This window comes from Kogia breviceps, chromosome 9 (genome assembly GCF_026419965.1).
Source record: "Kogia breviceps isolate mKogBre1 chromosome 9, mKogBre1 haplotype 1, whole genome shotgun sequence".
Lineage (NCBI taxonomy): Eukaryota > Metazoa > Chordata > Mammalia > Artiodactyla > Physeteridae > Kogia > Kogia breviceps.
Genome location: NC_081318.1, coordinates 7,753,651 through 7,774,705, shown reverse-complemented (window position 1 = coordinate 7,774,705; position 21,055 = coordinate 7,753,651). Strand labels below are relative to the sequence as shown.

At 44.7% G+C, this 21,055-nt stretch overlaps 1 protein-coding gene across 2 annotated transcripts in view; it reads left to right on the top strand.

Moving 5' to 3' along the window:
* Positions 1-21,055, top strand: part of CNTNAP2 (contactin associated protein 2) — a 2,024,023-nt gene that overhangs the window by 1,966,941 nt on the left and 36,027 nt on the right. The window lies entirely within an intron of this gene.

Genomic DNA, 21,055 nt, shown 5'->3' with positions numbered 1-21,055 from the left:
CCGCATCTCTCCTGGGTGCCTTGTGATTCAAAATGAGTACGGAGAGCGTGCTTTGCGCTTACGGATTTATCTCCCTACGAGAGAGGCGAGGCCCCAGCACAGGAGGGGACTCCGGAGTGGGGCAGAAGAGCACAGATAATAACACTACAGGAGATGAGGAGGACAGACCAGCCAGGCACACATCATTCATTTGTTCGAAGGCACCCTCAAGGCGAAGATACAGACTCTCTGTCTTTCACACCCTAGCCATGCCCATGAAACAGAAGCAAACAGCCTTACTCGTGGGTTTCATTTCAATAAACATGAACAGCTCCAATCACACAGATATTGGGCAGATAAGCTAATATGATGAGAGATTTTTCATCCGATTCTGACCTAAATTTGTGAATGTCAGTGTAATACTTTCTAATCAGAGGCTCAAGAGACGATGGATAAAGTCCAACAACCGTATAACCCTGCACATTTTTGACATTTAGCCTCACATCAACCCTTGGAAATAAATACTCTTTTTCATCCTCACGCATTCATCCCTCTTTCACTGGTGCCTTCGAAATAAGTGCCAGGTGTTGTGCTGGGTGCTGGGGATGCATCAGTGAAGAAAGATGCAGAGTCCCTGCTTTCATGGAGCTGACTTTCCGGTGAGGGAAAAAAACAGCAAACAAGAATAAATAAATGCATGAATGCTTTAACTCTCTGATAAATACTCTGAAGAATATAAAACCTGTAATATGATACAGCATCATCAAGGAGGAGGTGAGATCTCTAGAAAGGATTCTCCAAAGAGGACTTGAAGGAGCCAGATCTAAGGAGAGGGTGTCCAGCTATTAGGAACAGCAGGAGCAAAGGCCCTGAGGCCAGACAAGGCTGCTGGTCTCCCAACGGAAGGAAATCAGGTGTGGCTGACTTGGTGGCCAGGAGGAGAAAAGTAGAAGCTGGTGTCAGAGAGGCGGCAGCAGCCAGTTTATAGAGGGCCTCGTGGGCCTCGGCAAGAAGCGTGGATTTTATTCTGAGTTTAAAATATCATTTGGCCTCTGGGTAATGGCCTAAGCATGCGTGGAGGGAAGGAAAGCAGGTGGGAGGTGACTGCAAGACTCCGGGTGAGAGAGATGGTGGCGTGAACTGGACGGTAACTCGTGGAGAGGGACCAGAGTGGCCAGGTTCCTGCTGTATTTTGGATGCCCGGCTGGTAGTACCCGCTGGAAGATCCGACTCCAGGAGTGTGGAGAAGAGAGGCCCAAACCCTTCGTGGCTGTGTTGAAAGTGAGGCTCAAAGAGATTAAGGGACCTTTGTTCTAAGGGCAGGGAGTCCAACCCAACGCTCTAATTCCGAAATGACGTTACTGTCCGTTCTTGCATAACGATATGAAATTTGCACCCCAAAAAAGGGATAAATGAGAATTGGGTCCTGCGAACTCCTCTTGATACTGATGTAATGATCTGGGGGAGGCTGTATGTAGTAGACTGTGTGTGTAAAATCCTTTCAACCAGCTGGTCGAGTTGTGGTCCTCTGCAACCCGTCATATTCACTGGGACCACTGCACTGCTTCTGGGAGTGGACGTTTGTGACCACAACGTGTGCTTCAGCTAAATTCTTTTCAGAGGTTGTCTTATTTTCAGAACCAACATTTGCTAGTGACATCATAAATCATTAGAGGGATACCAGGCAACAGACCAAGTCTATCCCTGTAAGGGCTCTCGTCGCAGTAATACATCCCACGGTTCTGTTAAATTGGCCTTAGTAGACAAGATGTCCTTTAAAATCTCCCTGTGAGCAGCAAATGCTCTAAATTCCGATCTTTATTCCGCAACTGACTTGCCAAATAATACAGAAAAGTTCTCTCACCTCTGAGCTCTGATTGACATGTCTCCAGACCTTTTATACTAGATCCACAAACTGGAAAAAAAAAAACCTGGAAATACGGATCCCAGTTGCTTGTGGTTTCATCTGTTGGTTTATTCCATCAATATGTACTGAGCTCCCAGCACGTGCCAGGTGCTCTACTAGGCTTTGGAGGGCAACGTGCATGAGGGGTCCCTTGACCCTAGGCTTCCTCCTGAATCACAGGTGACCAGGTACGGTTTCCATCTCCTCGCCAGCATCTCCCTTAGAACAGGTTCCCTTCTTGACCTGTCTCCACAGCCAGCTGCCCTGATGTCAGTGCATGATATCAGTTACCTTCAGAGCAGGACTGGCCAGATTCCGAGGGTAGATAAAGTGATTCTGAGGGATTATAACTCAACTTTGCTGAAATGTGGTCCCAAGACAATACCACAAATCGTGAATGCAAATGCTAATAAAGGTCCCTAGGGAGAGCCCTGGCTGCCTGTTCTCAGACCCCACGGTCCGCAGGGCAGGCACCCAGCGATTGCTTGGGGCCATTTCCAAGTCCTTTAGGTAACGCGTGGTGCCTCTGAGAACCCCAACTGCAGTGCCCCCTCAGAATGCTGTGGTGGGAGGAAACGAAATGGAAGAGACGGAGCCAGTGAGGATTTTATTAAAGACACTACAAATACGGTTTAATGCAGTCACGGATGCATGTTTCATTGTGCAAAACTGTGGCTTCTGCAATGATTTATATCCCCAGAAACTGGAATTAAGGCTGGCAAGCTGCTCCGTGTCTATAAAACACTCCCTTTTGTCTCTGAAAAGACCTTAGGAAAAATAAAAAATAAAAACCTGTGGCAAAAACTCTCCTCCTAATCAACATTATCTGGTAAGATTTTAAGCACAATGCCATATTGTTCTGCAAATTTTCTTATACAAATGGCACTGCTGTTACAAATCTCAAATAGACTTATTCTCAAGAGTCTTCCACTAGGGTGAAAGTTCATTTTCGGACATGAGTGCTCACACACACCCATGCACGTGCACACACATATATCAGGAAGCAAAACAGGGAACCTGCACAAACTTCAGTTCAAGTGTTCCATGTTTCTATCGTGCTGGCTGTTAACATAGGTTATGCATTTGGCAAAATTCATCAAAACTCTACACTTAAAATAGGTGTATTTATTGCATACAAGTTACATCTCAGAAAGTTTGATGCAAAAAGTAAAAAGCACACCAAAAAATTTCAATGTTGTATTCCTTTCATATTTGCGTATCTGCCTCCGGCTTCTGGTATTTTTATTCCCAAGGCTTTGGGTTTGAGTACAGTCAGAATAAGCAGAGCTACTGTCAAAAGCTTGCTGTATTAGGACGAAAGTTTAGCCAGAAAATTAAACTTAATTAGCCTTAAATTCATGTTATTTTGAGAAAAAAAACAAATGCAGATCTCTGAATAACAAAGTTGTACAGCACATAGCAGCTTGTACAACTTGAAAACTCAGCTAAAGCCTGGAAACCAAGGCTTTCCGTGGTGAGCCTTAGCAGGTGGTGAGAAGTAATCCGTTGTGGTTTTTGATAAACTGGAAAGGCCTGGGTTTAAGCCTATCAAACAAATACTAGCATTCAATATTTTGAAGCAAATCCTAGTTCCGAGTATTTCTTTTCTGTTGCATTCTTCTGGTTCCTCTTGATAACCAAGGCAATCTTCGTTCTTTGAACCGTTTCTGTAGAAAAATCGCTGATGTGGCCCAAATTGTCCAGCTCTGTTGGGATGTAGACGCATTCCTGGCCTGGCCCAGGAAAGGATCTGGGGCAGCCTTTGTGCTTCTGGTCCAATCCAGGACGTGCTGATTGTGAAACTGAGACCCACTCAGATGTCTGGGAGCCTGAGGGCAGCCTTCCTCACCCCAGCCCAGGCGGGCCGCCTCTGTTGGACGCTGGGCCGGGGAGGGGAGCTCCTCTACAGCTCCTGCAGAGTCAGAAACACGCAGGTTCAGAACCAAGTCCAGCTTTTTTCCTATGTCCTTTTCATTCCAATTCTCCCTGGCGTCCCAGAAGCACAAACCTGCTTGGCGGGTGAGAAATTCACATTCCCCACTTGGATGTGCCTTTGGACACATGGTAGCAGACTCCCACCCTGGGCTCACTTGGGTGCCCCCGGCCCCAGGCTAAAACGGGGAGGAGTTCAGACCCACATTGATGCGGAGGAAGGGGCAGTATTACTGACAAAACAACCCCCCCCCCCAACAAAATAGATTAAACAAAGGAAAGCTTGGCCTTAAATGAGATGGGTGTAAAGCAGTCAGCATCTATGCATCACTGGAAGGTGGAAGTTTTGCAGGTGTTGTTATTATTGTCCTGAGGGAGAGTAATGAAGCTCGAGACATAGAATACCGGTGACGCAGACCCTCTTTCTCCGGACATCAGCCCCCAGCTGCTCCTAATGGACACATGTTGCCCAGATCCTCCCAACGTTCTGTCAGTATTAACGGCATTAAAAGAGTTAATTACAAGATCATTTCAGTTGGCAGCTTTTTCCCTCTCCCGTTCTAAGTGTTAGGAGTTTGCCAAGTTAACTTTATATACTCTTAATGTCTGTGATTTCACATAATCCCGGGCCAGAGCTCTTCCTTTACTGGGAAGCAAGCCTGTTGTCAGACTCCGTTTATCAATCCGCTTCCAGTTACTCAAAGATTCTAACCTGGGAGGCAGACTGTGAAATAAGAACAGAGTCTGCATTTGTGAGCGCCGACAATAAATACTCTGTGCAAACATTATGAATCCCCTTGGCGTTCCCTTGTGCTGTGAATCAACATTGATTTATCTGGAGTTCTTTCACTTTTCCTACAGAAAAATTTTACATAATTTGGAAACAAAGTAATATACTGCACAATGAGAGAGGAATCGAATCCAGCAAAGGACTGCCTGCATCACGAAGGAGAGCCACGCCACGTGCTTACTTAATCCCCGGCATCCGAGTGAACATTTTCGTTCCGTGGAAACTTTGGTTTCTGCAAACCAGGCCTGAGTATCAAACACTGGCTCTGCCATTGACAAGCTGTGTGACAAGTTACTTAATGGACATAAGCTTTGGTTTCCTCATCTAACTGAAAGTATTAATACCTACCATTATGATTTCATTTGGACAAGATAATGATGTCCCTATGTCGTTACATGCACACCCAGAATATAATGACATTTGTGTTTTCATAGTATTCACAGCTTTAACTTTTTAAAACTTTTCCTGTTTAAAACACAGCATCCTACTGGCACCAAAACAGAAGTATAGATCAATGGAACAGGATAGAAAGCCCAGCGATAAACCCACACACCTGTGGTCACCTGATCTTTGACACAGGAGGCAAGAATATGCAATGGAGAAAAGACAGTCTCTTCAATAAGCAGTGCTGGGAAAACTGGACAGCTACGTGTAAAAAAATGAGATCAGAGCACTCCCTAATACCATACACAAAAATCAACTTAAAATGGATTAAAGATCTAAATGTAAGGCCAGACTGTATAAAACTCTTAGAGGAAAACATAGGCAGAACACTCTTTGACATAAATCTCAGCAAGATCTTTTTTGACCCACGTCCTAGAGAAATGGAAATAAAAACAAAAATAAACAAATGGGACCTAATGAAACTTAAAAGCTTTTGCACAGCAAAGGAAACCATAAACAAAACAAAAAGACAACCCTCAGAATGGGAGAAAACATTTGCAAATGAAGCAATTGACAAGGGATTAATCTCCAAAATTTATAAGCAGCTCGTGCAGCTTAATATCAAAAAAATAAATAACCCAATCAAAAACTGGGTGAAAGATCTAAATAGACATTTCTCCAAAGAAGACATACAGATTGACAAAAAGCACATGAAAGGATGCTCAACATCACTAATCATTGGAGAAATGCAAAGCAAAACTGTAATGAGGTATCACCTCACACTGGTCAGAATGGCCATCATCAAAAAATCTACAAACAATAAATGCTGCAGAGGGTGTGGAGAAAAGGGAACCCTCTTGCACTGTTGGTGGAAATGTAAAGTGATACAGCCACTATGCAGAACAGTATGGAGGTTCCTTAAGAAGCTAAAAATAGAACTACCATACGACCCAGTAATCCCACAACTGGGCATATACCCTGAGAAAACCAGAATTCAAAAAGAGTCATGTACCACAGTGTTCATTGCAGCTCTATTTACAATAGCCAGGACATGGAAGCAACCTAAGTGTCCGTCAACAGAGGAATGGATAAAGAAGATGTGGTACATATAAACAATGGACTATTACTCAGCCATAAAAAAGAACAAAAGAATGCCTTTTGCAGCAACATGGATGGACCTAGAGATTATCATACTGAGTGAAATAAGTCAGACACAGAAAGACAAATGTCATGTGATATCACTTATATGTGGAATCTAAAAAAAAGTACAAATGAACTTATTTACAAAACAGAAGTAGAGTCACGGATGTAGAAAACAAACTTAATGGTTATCAGGGGACCAAGGGGGGAGGGATAAATTGGGAGATTGGGACTGACATATACATACGACTATATGTAAAATAGATAACTAATAAGGAACTACTGTATAGCACAGGGAACACTACTCAATGCTCTGTAATGGCCTATATGGGAAAAGAATCTAAAAGAGTGGATACATGTATAAATGATTCACTTTGCTGTACACCTGAAACTAACGCAACATTGTAAATCAACTCTACTCCAGTTTAAAAGAAAAAAACGCACAGCATCCATTTTCTTCAATTTGCACTTTTTTCCATTTCACTTGGTACATGACCTTTCCATTCACTCACTCTTATAAAATCAGCGATAAAGGACCAGAAGTTAGAATTATATCATGTAAAAATATGTCATGTGCATCTGGTGTGACCAGGCTTTCTGCAGCTCATGAACTCACCGATGGTATCAGTCACCGGGGGTTTGTCATCAGAATGAATAATACAGATGGAAAGTTCTGGCTCCTGCATGTTGGATGCCTTTTGACTGAATTCCATTTTAACCAAGACCCAAGAGGTGAACCGTCAAACTATAGAGCCCCCTGGAGAAAACGCTGGTGTTTTTGCCTATCTAACAAGCAGTATCCTGTATTATACTAACTCTCCTGTCTTTGTATTTTCCTGACATTCATCAGCATTTCTTCCTATTTGCCAAACCCTAGCGGATGAAAAGCAGGGCTATAGAAGTGTGTTCATTTATAAACGAAGCCTCTCGTGTGTCTGCTCCGCGGTGCTTCCCGTCAGACCCTCCCCACCCCTCCCCTAGGGTAACTGTGAGGGCCTCCTCCTCCACTCCCCACTTCCTGTGTCTTCTCCAGTCTGTCCCGTCCACCAATGCCAATTAGACCAGACTTACACACAACCCTGATTACATTATTTTCCATGCTTGTAAATTTTATGTGTGTTTTACCACAATTAACAACAATAATCCCACAGAGATGCTTGATGCTTTCCCAATCAAGTAGAAACTGATTTGAAGCTCGAAGGCCTACCCACCACCCACCCCAGGAGAGCTTTCTGGCTTTATCCAACACCCCTCTGTGGCACCGCCCATTCCCAAGCGTGCCCCGTTGGCTTCCTTGTTGGGGATATGCCCGCCCCCCCCCTCTCCCACCCTCCTTTTCTTTGCAAACTGCTCTGGTTCAGTGATCTTTTCAGCTGTCCCTTCCTGTGGGCTTCCCTCCACCCCCTTTACCCCGGTCTAGATCTGTAGATCACGCATCTGAACGTGCGTCACGGCCTTTATCTCGTTTGGCCTTGGCTAGTGTTTATTCTTGACAGTGAGATCTCTGCAGGGGATTGTGGTGTGCCTATTTCTCTCTGTCTCACGGCCCAACACAGGGCCCTTTAGCAAGAAGTATTAGTAAATATGCCTGGTTTCAACTAAGCGTTTGTATGTCCAAGGAGGAAGTATGATTAAGTCTTCGTATGGAATCAAAACGATTACTTTATAGTCAGCATATGCAAACGTTTGTATACAGAAAATTCAAAACAAATATTCAGACAAGAAGGAAGATGTATAACTAGGAAAAACACGTCTCATTGGCTCATGGCCTGTGAAGCCAGGAGTCTGGAGGTCTCATCCAGTTACTGGCTTGTCCAGGCCGGAGAGCAGCAACACCTGTAGAAACCACAGTTAGGGACTCTCCTTTCGTTTAACTTTCTGGAACTAGAACTGGCCTCCTTTACACTCTAAGTCTATCAGTTAGCATTCAGATACGGTCCTTTCAAGCACAAGATCAGGAGTGCATTAGAGAAAAGCAGTTAAGATCAGAGTAACAGAAGGGTTAAGATATTTAACTTCTCCGGGTCTGTTTCCTCTGTAAAATGAGAAGGAAAATAGTAATAGCTCTGTTTCACAGAGAAGCTACAAGAATTAAAGAACCTAATGCATGGAAATTGCTCAGCACAGGGCCTTGCATAAAAAACATGCTCAAGATGTCAGCTGTTATTATTATTGTGGTTTCCCTGTGTTCGCCTTCTGGTGAGGAAAGAGGAGAAAATGTGAGGGCTTCTCAGCTCTGAATCCTTGCTATAGTTGCAACAGAGGCAAAGCCTTCCTTCTTAAATATGAATAAGGAGTTGATCTGTATAAACTTTCACCTCAATCTTGCTGTAAAATTAAATGCATCATTTTTCCATGGAATCTTGTCTAAGACCAAACATTGAAAAGTTATACAAACAATAGATAGCATCATGGCTAAAGAGATGTCATCTTTTGAAGAAAATGAGTCTTTTATTTTTAAAATGGTTCACGATTTTTAAAATGCTTGTGGAGATAAAGATGATTTTCCGAAGGGAGCAAGCATCAAATGGTTTGTTACTTCTAGTTACTCCTGCAGGAAGGCAGCCGTGCTACAGAGTGCAGTATGAAGGTTCTTACTCCACCTTTATAAGATGGAGGCCAATGACCAAGAAGAAAGGTAGCTTCAGACCTTTATTCAAAAATGCACAGTCCAGGGCTACTTTCCAGCTGTCTCCATGACACGATAAAAGTCCTCCCAATCCATCCCCAAGCCACCAAGAAAAGTCACCAAATGTATTCTGCAGAGGCTGATGTACCCATACGGCCCAATAGTCACAGTTCCTGGGGCCACAGTACTTTTTAGGGACTCATGAAAATATCTGAATTTCTTTTAAAAAATCAGAAGGAAAAAATGAACTTTTAGGAGGAAGAAAATGGTTTAATATATTCATCTTTATATCAACATGGTCCTACAATACTGGTTTGATTGATTTTTTTTTGTTGATATGGAAGAAAAGGCCCTTGAAGGCGAAAGTGCCTAAGGACTATGAAAGTTGTGGCCCTGCTGTTAGCCTCCGGGGGCTAAGAAAGCCTTCTAGACACGTATTCCGTTAGAAACACTGCAGCGCGCTCTTGCCAAAAGAGTTAAATCCTCAGTTATCTAGAAAAACAGCTTTTCCAGGCAGATTCATTTTCCGAAGACACCTAGGATACACGATAACATATTTCAGAAGAGAGATTAATGCAGTTGCCCCATAAAATATTTTAAGGCCCAATCGTCTCTGAAACAAAGCCTGCAGCGTGATTCCGAGAGCAGATGACTGCCGTGCTGGGAAAATGCATTTTCTTCAAGTGCTGCAGCCACTGTAATTTGCACCTTCTGAAGCGGAGACAGAAGCGCCATCACATGTACAGGCAGCTGGGAGAGAGGAGATAATAACAGGACAGGAGGAGGTGCCCAGCTGGGCAGAGCACATGCAGCTCTCACCATCAGAGCTGAAATGAAGGCCCCTGAACAAACACTGCAGAAAGAGGCCCTTGTCCTTTGTTCAAAGGAAAAGGAAAAATCAAGCAGACCGCTAAACCCGACCTGAGTCACTGAAGTCATTTGATTTAGGTAAATTAGGGACAGATGCGGCCTCAGCGCCTTCCTCAGATCAGCTCTGGCCTCCCTTACCTCCCGTACTTTGAATAGTTGAGACTAGAGCCACGGGGAGTACCTGACGATTCGCACGGGCTAAGTAAGTCTTCAGGTGCTGTGTATTATCTGATCAGTTACAATGTATTATCTGAAAGTCAGGCAGTAACATCTGCACTTCCTTCATCTGTCGTAGAACGTGGTTTCAAGAGTGGTGGCCTCGCTGTACGCACCCTAGCTTATCATTGCCGCCTGGTTCAGAGTGCTCTGCCCTGAACTCCACACCCTCTGGGCTTTCCTCTGACCACTGCAGGGATGGTGTCACCTCCTAGACTAGAACCGACACTCCATCCTTTCCCTGACTCGACCCCACCTCACTCCTAACTCCTAGACGGCTTATAACGAAAATACCCTCGTCCTGTTTGGGCTGGGGTGGGGGAGGGAGGGGGGAGGGTGTATGCTGCCATCAGGTGTGTCCTGTCCAACTTGACATTGAAGGTGATGGGGGGAGGGCGGTATTTCAGCTTTAGAAATTAAGTACGTGTTTCTGCTCAACTTCTCTGGTTGAATCCAGGCAATCATTTCAGCCCCTGAGTGTCCCTTTGGCTCATGTAGAGATACGCGTTTCCACCAAACGCCATATGGCACATTGGTCAATGTGCCATGGATGTCCGTATCCAAATCGCCATAGTAATAAAATGTCAGCCTGGAATCCTACCCCTAAAATTCTCCCTTGAAGCTAACGGCCACCATTGATCAAGTTCTACCCACAGTTCATCTCGTCATAAATCTACCTTTAAAATACTACTCTTAGGGCTTCCCTGGTGGCGCAGTGGTTGAGAGTCCGCCTGCCGATGCAGGGGACACGGGTTCGTGCCCTGGTCCGGGAAGATCCCACGTGCCGTGGAGCGGCCGGGCCCGTGAGCCATGGCCGCTGAGCCTGCGCGTCCGGAGCCCGTGCTCCGCAACGGGAGAGGCCACAGCAGTGAGAGGCCCGTAAACCGGAAAAAAAAAAAAAAATACTACTCTTCCTGTCACTAGCGCACACAGATCTGCCCTGACCATGAACACGTCCTGATATCCCAATACCCATGTTCCCCAACCTAGTAGGCTATTACTCCAAGCTGACAATAAGGGGGTTGGGTTTCGAGGAACAGGAGAGAAAAAGGTGCTGAGGGAGAAGCACACCTGGATGTGCCCACGCCCGCCAGGCCACATCTGGACTCCAGGCATCCAGGTCTGAACCCCGTGGCGTCCAGGGTGGTTACAGTTGTAGGGTTCGGATTCGTGTGCTGATCCCGTCTAGTTTGGGGTTCAGCCTCAAAGCGTTTAGGCTCTGTCTTCTGGACAGCATTTCATAAGTCAGGGCCCCAAGCTGTGAATTCTTACGTTAATTATACAACGTGGTGAGAGAACTGAGGGGACACCCCCGCCGGTGCATTTCTGGCGACAGTGGTCCTCTCTCTCTCTGTGTGTGTTCCTAGAAGTCTCACTGTCCTGGGGACTCCAGTACGTTCCACCCCCACCCCAGGGTCTGTTTCTTGATGCTGTCCCGCAATCTTAATCCTTGAAGGATTTTCTTCTCTTCGGTAAGATAGTTTTGGTGGCCTCCTGGGGTAAGAATTACAATACGGGTGAGAACTAAGGAAGGAAACCACTTTTCATTTTACTGAATCATTCAATGTGACATTATTTGGAAATTACAAATTTTGTTTTTCAAAATATTCCTATGCTTTTCCTAGCCTGCACTTCTTTATGCTGCTTGTGCCGTGTATGAGGTCAGCACCCTTCTCTCCTCCCTTACTCATTGCCCCAAATTCCCCTGCTTCCCAGGGGGTTAGCTGCAGCTGACCGTGGGCTGCTCTTAGCTGAATACTCTTCAGTGGTTGGGAGGAGAATTAAGGAAGAAACTTAAGAGCTGAATCTCAGTCTCCTTATAGTATTGGTTACAGTTCAGTAGGGCTTTCCAAAGCCTTAAGAAAAACAGAAAGTTTTAGCAAAAGCAGGGCATACAATTGGGTCATTTTGTACACAGGATTCCCTTTCTGCTGCTTACAAGTTAAAATGCAAAAGGAAAAGTGGGATAAAACCCAGTGTGTAAGAACCAGGTTTGTCACTTGCAGCTCATGAGACATTCAGACCGTACGTGTGTGTTCTCTTCTCCAATAGCAAACGGGTGGGGCACGTAGCCTACATTTACTAAGACTTTGAGAGGTAAAATCCAACCTGCATTTCTAATGAAGTAAATCACAGCACCCAGCTCTGTGGCTTGACTGACGGATACATCCATTTTTCTGAAAGCTCTTGCTGCTTTCAGCAGACCCTGTTAGTCTTTGCCCTGAAAAGTCATGTGAGTAAGCAGGGCACCCAGGCTGCAGCAGAGCGGCACCAGGCTCTCTTTCTCATGCCTGACGACGTGAAACATTCAGGGAAAAGAGGCAAGTCCATGTTTCAGATGTGTGAACTCTGTATGGTGCCAAATGTCTGGTGTTTTGGAAACAGCTAAGGGATTTTAAAAGATAAACTGGGGCCTATTAAAAATTTTAAGAGTTTTTTTGAGCAAAAATTGATTTGAACCAGGCAACATCCAATCTAGCAGATAAAAAGGAGCTCCAAGGATCTGTTCAAAATAAAAGTCTTTTTATAGGCAGAAAGGAATGGGAACACGGAAGTTATACTGGCAAAAAGACAGGTTGGTTATTTCCAAGTTACTTTCCTTTAGGGGATGTCAGGGGTCAATCAGACACATCACCTAACTAGTGCTGATCAGGTGATTCCTGATGGACTGGTTTAAGGTTTCATTGCTGGGAGAGCCGAAACTGTGATTGAGTCTCAGTTTGGTGACCTGGAGCTTAGCATAAGTGACTCCATCTTGGGTCCTCTGTTTTTTAACAGGGATCATATCCTTCCCTTTGTATTGAAATCACAACTATAGTATATTATCCAGCAATCTTAATAAGTTTGCGGTTTTCAGACCAGATTTTAGGAATGGGGATGACAATTTTAACCTATTATCTATATATAAATATATCCCCAAAAGCTCAGGTACTCTGATCGGTTTATACAAATAAAAGTGTAATACTTTCTTTTTGCAAAACAGTATAATAAGCTAGCATCTTCACATTAAGACATCTCTTTTTATTGATGTTGCAGAAAAAAAATACAATCTTGTTTTCTCAATCCTTGGGAAAGGATTTACAAATTAAAACACACAGCACAGATGATGTAGAAGGACAAGAAGATTCTGCTGCTCCCAGCATTGCCAGTTTGTAATTGAGTAAGCATATGTCACAGGTCAAGAGCTATTTAAATTACACCTGCATATTTTAGTCCCGCCTTCCTTCACAAAAGAGAAAAGCATATAATACATACAATGAAATTTCATTAATGTCTTTCAGGGATTAATAAAATATCAGTGTGTAATTTATACATCAGCTATGTATATGGATTTAATTCGAGTTGTTCATCTTCTGAAAGGCAGCTTGTCAGCAAGACGTCACTCATCAGAACATTTTGCCTTTAAGAGCAGGAGCTGACATTGAACCTAGATTCCAGCATTTCAGGGCCCTGCCTAGTGTTTATCATTTGATCATGTTAGAATTGAGGAGTGAGGTTTATTTGGTTTTGTTTTGCTATTTTAGATTAATGCTCTTGGCTTTTTTTGGAGTTTGGAGGTTTGGTTTTTTTTCTTTGTTTTTTTGTTTGTTTTTGTTTGTGTTTTGGTTTCTTTTGGTTTTGGTTACTTCCCATTTCTTTATTCTGGGAACAATACATTCTGGAACCCATTCAGGCTCCCATTCATACAACTATGGCCAAATGGGAGACTTGTAGCCACCCTCCTTACGCACATCAGCTGCAATAACCCTTAGAATCACATTTTAGGATGGTTGCCAGGTCATGTTTTCAAGTCTACCTCAGGTGACTACTCACCAATCTCATTTCGGTCTACTTTTCCAAGAATTATTTAAATCTTCAGCCCGGCAGTGATTTCAAACCCACTTCCTACTCATTTCGCTAGGTCCCATATAAGCCCTGCTCCATGCCGGAGGCCCGAGGTTTATGTAGCAGTGGATATTCAGCATTAATAGATGTGTCAGTTTAAATGCCACATGACAATATTTTCAAAGATGAGTGCATTTTCAGTGAGATGGACAGATTTCCGGGTAATGGTACTTCTGGAAGTAAATCTATAATGACCTATGGGATCTAAATCTGCTACTTCCCCTTCCTCTTTAAGGCCACATTGCACAGCTCTTTACCAAATGAGGCTGACAAACTGCCCCCAGTGAACGTTGCTGTGCCTGAACTTCCAGAGGGCTCGGCCCCTCCCTCACAAGCGGGCTCCGCATGACAGACCTTTAATGCAGAGTTTCCGGGGTGGTCAGCACGCGCTCACCGGCCAGGTGCTGTTGTAGACACTCCGTGGAACACAGGGACTGAATGAGCAACATAGCCTCAGCTCTCAAGGAAACTGCAGATCTAGCAGAGGCACAAGTTCAGGTTTCTGGCCCATATGGGGAGGAAATGACCACACCTGGGCCAGGTAGTTAGAGCTGGGAGCAGGACCTAGGAGGAAGCCATTCGGAGCTCTTCTTTTGAAGGGCTGGGGACCCCTGTATTCTAAAGTGATGGAGAATCACGGCTATTAGGGAGGAAGATGGATTTCCATCTGAACGGAACAGAGGCCCCGAAGGCCGAAAACCAAGGGAAAACCAAGGGGTTCAGAGATGGATCAAGTTCTTCCACAACAATATTCCCCAAAGAAGAGTAATTTGAGAACCGATGATACAATTTTTGCCATTTTCAGTTACATATTTTCCATTTCTGGTTACCTCCTTTACTGTTATTTACTTAATACTTTTCTTTAAATGGACTCACCATTTTTACTTAAATAAATCTATGCTAAAAGGGGAATGTTTATGTTCAGAGGAAATTTTGTAACACGACCATAAAATGAAATACCACTAGCACTTGCTGTAACGATAAAGGCAGTGATAAAAAATATATTCTATGAAAATTATATGAAGTTCAGTACTGCTGCCTGCAGAAGAGTCCAGGTCCGTTCTTCGTTACAAAGGGAACATAGCAGGTATTGAGGTGGTGGAAAAGACAGTCCAGTCCCAACCAGAGCCAACCCGAGACCCTTTCTTTGAAGGATTGAAAGAGAATTGAGAAGGAAATAACTTCGTCACCCTGAGATTGGGTGTGATTTAACGTCCAGTCTGTGAATAACCCACAGCCGCCTCCAGTGCCTCTGGTGGGACATACTCTACCGGAGAGTTGGGGGCAGGGATAGAGGGGGGGCGATGCTTTGGGCCAGTTGTGCCCGTGGTGTCTGCCGAGCAAGGGTGAGGTCCGCCATCCCATTCTGATCCCACAGATTCTAAGAGGCTGGATCCCCCAGCCCCTGGCACAGTGAGGGCACGCAACAGAGCCTTATAAAAAGTCTTAGCTCAGGTCTCATTGACATTCTAAGATCTCTTGGCTCTGTTTCATAAATAGTAAGAAGTTAAGTTTATGGTGAAATTTCATATTTCATAATATCACATTCCCCCCAAGAAAGGAATATTGATAGAATATTCTAAGAAGTGTAAAGCATAAAAGTCGGCTGCTGAATAGATCCTCTGGGATACACAAGAAGACTATGCCGATGGGCTGGAGAAGTCTCCAAAGGAAATGAGAAATCTCTTGCTGAGTCAGCATCTGAATGTCTGCCCGGTCGCGGAAGGGGCTCCTGGGTGTCCACGAGGCCCTGGCACAGTGGGGTCCTCGACTGGGCTGGCTTCATTCTCCCCATGTTCCTTGCTCAAGTGCTCTTTTCTCTTTTCATTTCTCACAACACCCCTGCCTGTCACTGGGTATTCAGCAATTTAGTAAGAATGAGCCCGGAAAGCATGCTAATGCATTGCCAGTGTAAATTGCTGCACCCTCCTGAAAAGTATTGTCGTGAGCATTTCATTTTAAGCTTTCACCCGGAATTGCATCAGTATTTTAAGTGGGCTATTTTCTATAACCCATATCACTATGAATATAAGACATTAAAGTACTAATGACAGCTTGAGAATTTAATTTCCGAAGTGACTGCACTGCATTTCTTAAATTTGCATGCTTTAGAGCAGGCTTTCCCCAGATTACACCTCGGCCAAGACATCTCCACGCAGAGAGTAGTTTCTTACAGTAAATCATATCTTAATATGTGGTTTCAGTATGAGATCAGTGCAATCAATTTTACAGATTAACGTAATTAACTTTTAATGAGCTCAAATGCACTAAACTGATAGCTTTACCGTTACTTGTTAGATGTTCTTAAGAAGTATAGATTTTTATTGCACACAAGTGTTTACAGCACTTGCTGGTGCTTTAACTGATGCTGGCAAAGCTTTGACATCAGTTCACAGCATTTCAAAAAATCTTTATTATTGGCTCGGTCACTAATGAAACATGGTCTTAAAGCAGACTCTAATAGCCATTTAAATTTTTTAAAAACAAAACAAAACCTCACCGTGCCATTTTATGAAGAGTCCCTGCATAGAAATGCCAAAAATCCAATGAATATAAAAGCAACATAATATAGTCTGTTTTTCAGAGAGAAATTGAGAATACAAAACATTTGACTTCTCTGTTTTTTTTATGAAACATAAATGTTCATTCAGTTATTAACTCCTCTAAGCCTCAGTTTTCCCATCTGTGAAGTGGGGATAATCCTTTTTAGCTCAGAGGGTTGTTAGGAAACAGTGAAATACTGCATAAAGTGTACTAAACACAGTACCTCACACATGTACCAATTTCGGTTTATCATAGAAGCTTTTAATATTATTATTATCACATGGTCCAGAGATGGAACCATCTGGCCCTGAAGAGACCAGAGTGTCTATTGCACTTGTGGTCCGCAGGGAATGAGTCTCAGCCAGGAGTCGTCAGGGGCACATCCACTGGATTTGGAACACTGTCCAGGTTTGGAACTATCCGTCTGCTCTCCTGGGCATCAGGACCCTTGTTTTTGTGGCCTAGCCGCCTTTCAGGAAAGAAACAGCAGTTGAAACACCGGGATCAAGAAGAGCGTGAGGGGCTTCCCTGGTGGCGCAGTGGTTGAGAATCCGCCTGCCGATGCAGGGGACACGGGTTCGTGCCCCGGTCCGGGAAGTTCCCACATGCCGCGGAGCGGCTGGGACCGTGAGCCATGGCCGCTGAGTCTGCGCGTCCGGAGCCTGTGCTCCGCAACGGGAGAGGCCACAACAGTGAGAGGCCCGCGTACCGCAAAAAAAAAAAAAAAAAAAAAAGAAGAGCGTGAGCTGAGTGAACAAGCTGCTAAGAGAAGGGAAAAGTGCAGCAGCCCAGCCCCCAGGGCAGTCCTTGCAGCTCAGCCCCCAGCCTCTGCCCACTCGGCGGACATTTCCACCAACGCTCATGGCGACCCCCGCCACGGCGGGAGCCTCAGGGCCCCTGCTTCCCACCGTTCCTCATCAGAACCCCCTTCCTGGGGCTCCCCTCTGGCCATCTGCCTTGTGTCTGTAATCCCTCTTTGAGGGTCACTTCAGGGGGAAACACTCATGGGAGGACAGCTCCTTTAGAAGGGGGGGCCCCACATTAAACTGGGAACCCTCAGATAAATACAGCTTTGAAACTGTTCGTTTTCTGTGGTGTGATTGGAAAGCCGGCCCGATTTAAAGTTTAGAAAACTGTGCCAGGGGCCGTATGGAATGCAGCCAGAGTCAGCAGTTTCCTACCCAAATCTCTAGCAGAGGAACTAAACTCAAAACGGATTCTCTATAGATCCTACAACGGCTGCGCAAAAGACAAGAGGATGCTGGTGAACAAGGCGCTTTATCCACAGCTTAACCCTGCCTCAGCCCTACAGCAAAGAGAAGAATCCCTCCCTGTCTTCACCCAGGGAGCTTGCAGGGCCCTGAGGGGCCAATGAGATGGCCTGCTCAGAGCAAATTGCTGTGCTCCTCTAGAATTATCTTTCCAATCCGGTTCCCACAATCATCCCCTGCAGCTTAAATATCTTTGAGTTTCCTACTGAAATACAGACATCTTAACATGGTGTTCAAGGCCCTTCCCAATCTGGCCTTGAGCTCTGACCCCATCTGACTCCCACAAAAACCTCATGACAAACTCAGCCTGGAGTTCTCTTTCCTTTCATCCTTGAAACCTAGTTCTACGAAAGACAACAAGCATTGGTGAGGGTGTGGCGAAATTGGTGGGAATGTGGAATGGTGTAGCCACTGTGGAAAATTGTATGGAAATTTTTCAAAAAATTAAAAATAGAGCTACCATGTGATCCAGCAATACCACTTCTGGGTATGTACACCAAAGAATTGAAATCAAGATCTCAAAGAGGTATCTGCACTCCCATGTTCATTGCAGCATCATTTACAATAGCCAAGACATGGAAACAACCTAAATGTCCATCGACAGGTGAATGGATAAAGAAAATATAGTATACACATACAATGGAATATTATTCAGCCTTGAAAAAGAAGGAAATCCTGCCATTTGCTACAACATGGATGAACTTGGAGGACATTATGCTAAGTGAAATAAACCAGACACAGAAGAATAAATACTACATGATCCCACTTATGTCAGGTGCCTAAAATCGTCAAACTCATAGAAGCCAAGAGTAGAATCATGGTTTCCAGGGGTGGGGGGAGGGGCATTGGAGGGCATTGGTGAAAGGTACAAACTTTCCCTTATGCACGAAGAGTAAGTCCCAGAGTGTCTGTAGTTAACAATACACTGTATTTGTTATGTAAACGTTTGTTAAGAGGGTAAATCTTATGTTAAGTGTTCTTACCAAAAAAAAAAAAAAAAAAAAAAAAACACCTAGTTTTAGTGTTACCTCTCCTGAAGTGCTTTCCAGAACCCCATGCAAACCTACTTCCCTGGTTTACCATAGACTTTAATAATTTTACCAGAGGACTTCCCCGCAGGTCCAGTGGGTAAGACTCCACGTTCCCAAGGGAGGGGGCCCGGGTTCGATCCCTGGTCAGGGAACTAGATCCTGCATGCATGCCGCAGCTAAGACCTGGTGCAGCCAGAATTAACTGATTAATTCATTTTTAAAAAATAATAGTAAGTTTACCAAACATAAGTTTTGTTTCTTAGCTAGGAACACTGTAGGGGTTAGGAGGCCTGGGGTCAGTCTGCCTGGCCTCAACAGCTGACGGATCTTAAGCTTCATTTCATCACATGTTACAAGAGGTAATAATGCTCCTGCCTCCAAGGGTTGTTTTAGGAATAAAATACCCAGTTTGTCTAAGACAACTAGCACATTTTAAGGGTTCAACAAATGCTAACTCTTATTACTGGACAGCTTGCGTTCAGTCACGTTACTTGGTTGTTTGTATGCTTGTTTCCTAGCGAGGCTGTGAGCTGCTCAGGGTAAATCCTGTATTTGTCTACCTTCCTAATATTGCTGCACGCACCCAGTTCCTGCGATGAAGTGAATTGAATCGAACTGACCTGACCTGAAGTCCCACAAGATGGCAGTAGCCACCAGCCCCTCTCAGGAGCTTCCTTGTGGAGCCCTCCTCCAAAACTAGACAGGCTAACAAGGACTCTCCTTTTATGGACAAGAAGCAGCTAATGGGGCCGAGGTGTCCCCAGTTTCCTGCCACCAAGTGGCTATTTGCTCTGCTGCCTCTACCACCAGTGAAGCCAGATAGGAATTCAGGACAGCAAGGAACCGAGGTCCTCCTCCACATGCTGGGATCCGGCTCATCCCGAGTCTTCTTGGCCTGAGGGTGTTTGGAGGGAAGGCAGGTCACTGGAAGGAGGGGATGGAAACCAAACACTGGAAGTGTGTGCATGGAAGGCAAGTTGGTGAACGTACAAGGGGTTCTGATATTAGACAAGGAGACGAAGAATGAAGCATTGAGTAGCCTGCAGTCATTGAGGAAAAGGCAAGGGAGGAAGAGGGGAACAAGCCAACGCAGGTGTCAGTGGGACCAGAGCGGGATACATCCTGGCGGCAGGGTTTTTGTACTCAGTGGCAGGTGCATCCTACCTCCCCATCCTGAATGGGATGTGCTTTAGCTCAAAGCCACAGGCCGAAATTTTACTGCAGGAGAAAAATATGGAGAATCATCAATTAAAATTTCTTTACGTGCTTGTCTAAGTAAGACCCTCTGAGAGTCCCCAGAATTACCATCCTTCATTACCCACATTGTCCCAGCTCTCTGTTAATCAAAATTCACAGGAGACTAGCACAGGTCAGCCACGACACATTTATTTTTAATGCGATGAATAATCAGTACATTCATTTCTTCTGCCCCCAAGGCCTAAAAGCTCCCTTCTCCACTGATCTCTTCTTTAATTAATGGGGAGTAAATCTGTATACAAGACTAGTTCACCTGTATTCATTCCCCAGTTAAAATGCAACTTTTCAAAGAAGTAGCTAGCCCCCCGTTTTCCACAGTCTTTGTTTTTCACAGTCCAGGTGGAAGGGTAAAGGTCTCACAACCCCGTCCTGGTGTTTACAAGGTCTCATCATGTTCACGTCATCTCCCACCCAGAAGACAAGTGCGGTGCTCTCCTCTGGAGTGCCGTTTGCCGATCCGCTGAGTCTGTAGCCCGGCACCATCATTGCCTGTACTCGTAGTTCTCAAACCTTAGCGGTGTCAGGACCACCTGGAGGGTTTGCGACACACAGATTGCCGGGCCCCGCCCCATGCGTTTCTCACGCTTTCCCAGGTGGCACTGCTGCTGGTCCAGGAGCCGCACTGCTGAGAACCGTGCATCGGGAGGGCCCAGGACTCCTTCAACAGTCATTTGTCCTAGCTAGACTCTCAAACCCAGGGCTACGGTCTAGAAGACACTTTTGCTGATATAACTGGTATGACAATGTGTGCTTACAGTAATCGAAACAGTGCTTTGGAGATCCCTCCACCCAGACTCACCCGATTGGAATGTTAGTTAGGAAGAAGATGCTGACTACAGGTTTGGGGCGGGTGGTGATTCTTAAATGCGTATGTATGTTTGTGGTTGAGTTGGGAAAGTTTCCTGACTTCCAAAATGCCCATCTGATGCTAGCTGAGATTCTGGAAACCCCAGAATTCCCAGGGGATTGGATTCTAAAGAAAGGAAATGCCCCATTATAGGCTATGGGAATGCTTTTTCTTTTCTTCTCTTTTCTTTTTAAAGAAAGAATTCTAATGAAGAAAATAAGAGGCACAAAATGAAACCAGAATCTACCAGGAGGGCTGGGAGGGCTGTTCAATATATATGAGGGTCATTGAAGCATCAGAAAAGGGGAGAAAAGTCAATCAGAACCAAGCGAGTGTTGTGTCGGCAATATCTCACGTATCTGGAAGGCGATTAG